Below are 3,879 nucleotides of genomic sequence, written 5' to 3' on the forward strand. Positions count from 1 at the left end.
TTTTGCTGCTTGGCTCCTGCTCACAGGTAGGTCAGGGTTGGTCCCTCTGTAGAGGTGGGCAGGGCCAAGCCTCTCATCCAAGGCATCCCCTAGCCCCCTGAGCACCTGCTCTAAGATGCCCCTGGGAAGGGGGAAAGGTTCCCTGGGTTGATCCTGAAGGAAAAGAGAAAGTCCCGTTCCTTTAGCTTTCATGATTTATGTCTCCTTTTTAGAAAGACTGCCCCTGGGCGGGGCAGGAGAATTGCTGCCAGGCGATGCAGCCCCTGCAGAATGGACTTTCCCTTCTGTGCAATGCTGACCAAGGAGACTTACAATTTTTTGGGGGGGGGAGCTAGGTCTTTTTTTTTTTTTTTAGAAGGATTAAAGACAAATGCTCAAAAGATTTCCTTCACCACCCAGTCAGCTCTGGTTATTAAAGAAATTATAGAAGTTAGAAAAATTTAAAAATATAAGTAGGTTCCAGTTGCTGGAGTGTATTAGTCAGGATTTTCTAGAGTTGCAGAACTTATGGAATGAATCTCTCTCTCTCTGTCTCTCTCTCTCTCTGTCTGTCTCTCTGTCTGTCTGTCTGTCTGTCTGTCTGTCTGTCTGTCTCTCTCTCTCTTTCTGATATACAGGCTGCAATCCAATTAATCTAACAATTACTATCTGTGAAGGTAAAGTTCAAGCATCCGTCCTAGGAGGCTGGGTGTCTCAGCCGGTCCTCCGTATGAGCTGGAATCCTGAAGGTGTAGGCTCCAGTGCCAGTAAGGGAATTGGTGTGCTAGCAAGGCGAGGTCAGGCAGGCAAAGAGCAGAAGCATCCTTCTTCAATGTCCTTACACAGGCTTCCAGCAGAAAGCGTGGCCCAGATTGAAGGTGTGTCTTTTAGTCTCAAAGAAGATCTGGATTAAAGACGTGTGTCATCTTCCTCAAGATCCTGATCACGGATGTGCCCCTCCATTTCTGGATTGTAGTTCCTTCCAGATACAGTCAAGTTGACAACACGAACAGCCATCACATAGAGGTAGCTTCATGTGTTTAACAACAGAGAACTGAATGGGGCAGGGCCTTTTGCATAAACTGAAAGCCACCCTCACCTTCTCTGATGATGAGATGTGGAGTTACAGATACCCAGCAAAATTTTGGTGTCTCACCCTTTGTCAGAAGAATATCTCCTAGCTGAGAGTTTTGCTTCCAATCAAAAGATACGGTGGGACAATCTCTCATACTGAAAACAGATTCATAGGGGTATGGACAGAAATCAACCCCCCAGGAGTAGCCCAATAGCAAGTTCCTATAATTAATTGTTCAAGTAACCAGTTCAGCTACCCCCGACCAGATTAAACAATATCCAGTGGTCCTGGAAACAAAAAGGGAAATAGCAGTTTCCATTGCTGCCTTGGAGAGGCATGCATCCTGGTGTCCTGTCAGTCATCCTGGAATTCATCTCTTCTGCTCATGAAGAAACCTGGGACCTCTGGTGCTCATGAGTCTGATTCTTCCAGAGGAAAAGTTATATACACTCTCTTGGATCTGAACCATACACTCTTCAGCCTCCCGTTGGCGAGGTGAGTCAACTGATCTTTGCTTTTAAACGGACAGATCCAGAGGGAGGTTACAGTAGGCAACTTACATGGACTGGGCTGCTCCAAAGATTTAAAAATTCTCCAATCTTGTTTGATGAGACAATAACTGCTGACCTCCTGCCCTTCTGTCCCAGGTTTCCCAGGAAGATGGGTTATAAAAGGGCCACTGAGGGACTGTACAGACCTTGGGCTATAAAATGTCAGCTAAGAAAGCCAAACCTCGTACATCAGAGGCTACCTGTCTTAGCTAGCAGCTGAGGGGAGGCAGAAAGCGTCTGTCTCAAGAGTAGGATTTCAGCCATCCTTCAGATCCCATTCGAGACAGATTTGAGAGTTCAGCTAAGTATTGCTGTCTCTGGATACCAGAGTTTATGGAAATAGCAAGGACTCTATCCACCCACACAAAGCTCCTAATCTGGACCGAGACTAAACAAGGGCATCTGAAGTTTAAACACAGCTCTGACTTCGGCTCCAGCTTTAGCACTTACAGATATCTCAAAACCTTTTCATCCGTTTGTCCATGAAACCAAAGACAAGAGGGATTTTAACCCAAACTTTGGGGTTGTGGAAACCCTTGTGGCAAACCTTTCCAACAACTGGACCCTGTATGTAGTCACAGGATGGCCTACCTAAGAGCTACGGCAGCTACTGCTAGTTACTAACAAGTTAACTCTGGGTCAGGACCTTATAACTCACAGGACCCCATGTGGTTGAGACCCTCCTCTGAGGAACACCAGAATGCTGGCTGTCTAATGCCTGTGTGGGCCCTACTCCTGGCCTACCCTCAAGTGAGAACCCACAGCCATCAATTTGGCTACCCTCTTGCCTGATAAAGAAGGTGATTGTCCGTGACTGTCATGAGATGAAAGATGAAAACAGGTATACAAGAGCTGTACTTTAACTGAAACGATTTGGGCTCAAGCCAGGCACCTCAGCCTAGAGAGCAGAACCGATTGATCTGACCCAGGCTCTCACATGGGGAAAGGAAAGGCCACTACCATGTACCTGGCCTGTTGTGATGCTTTTACTGCTGGGCATGTCCACAGTATGATCTATAGTGAAGAGGGCTTCTCACTGCTGGGGGAAAAGGACATTGGAAAATCTTGGCCCTTTTAGAGCCTATTTGGCTTCCCCTATGAATTGCTGTCCTCCACTGCCAGCTGTTGACCTAGCCATTGTCCTAAGACCAGTGGTGCCTGTTGCCTCCATAATAAAGAAGGAATGGATAGCTCAAACCCACAGGCAGATGGAGGACACCAGAGGGAAATGTCATTCTCCCAGAAACAACGGGCAGGACCCTGGTAAGTGACCTTCACGGGGCTACTCATCTGGAGTAGCCTCACAAAACTTTCTGAGTGGCTCAGACAACCTGGCACAAGATGTCTCAGCCAGATGCCAGACTTGTGCTCAATAAACCCCAAACAGAGATCCCTTAATCAGAAAGGGGTCTGAATGAGAGACCAACACCCCAGCAAACTCTGGGAAAACTGACTTCACCTAGATCGACCTGCCAGGGGAGGATACAAGTCCTTGCTCGTTTTTATAGATACCTTTTCAGATGGATAGAAGCATTCCCCACCCAGACTGAAATTGCTCAAATAGCAGGTAAAAGCTCTTTCAGGAGCTGGTCTCAAGCTATAGCTTCTCCTAACAATGGGATCTAACAATGGCCTGGCTTTTATAGCCAAAAGCCTTCTAATTAATAGTCAGACATAGATAGAAACTTCAGTGTGCATATAGACATGGTCATGGTCCAACCCCCACTGCCTTCCTGCCTGGTTCTGGGAATTGAAAATGGCAGATACAGGAGAGGTGATGGCTAAAGTGACTACAGACCAGGAAGCCATATTCCATTTTGTTTACTTAGTGATGCCCACTTTAAAAGTCTGGTTGTGCTGAAGAGAGGAAAGATGTGGGAATTTATCTTTTGAGATAGGAATACAGTTTACAATTCTATACACGCCCTCTGGATAGGCCCCCTAGTTGCCAGGAACAAGGGAGTTTCCATTGCAAAAAAAAAGAAAAAAAGTTTTGTTTTTTTTTTTAAAAAAGATTTTTGTTTTATTTATATGATTATACTGTAGCTGTTTTCATGCACACCAGAAGAGGGCCTTGGATCCCATTACAGATGGTTGTGAGCCACCATGTGGTTGCTGGGAATTGAACTCAGGACCTCCGGAAGAGTAGCCAGTGCTCTTAATAGCTGAGCCATCTCTCCAGCCCCCCCATTGCAAAAATTAAGAGTTGTGGAACTGAGGCTTCTTGAAAAATCCCTTAAGATTCTGACCTTTGAAAAACAGGCGCCGGGTGTG

The sequence above is a fragment of the Mus pahari genome, chromosome 20 (assembly GCF_900095145.1).
Source record: "Mus pahari chromosome 20, PAHARI_EIJ_v1.1, whole genome shotgun sequence".
Lineage (NCBI taxonomy): Eukaryota > Metazoa > Chordata > Mammalia > Rodentia > Muridae > Mus > Mus pahari.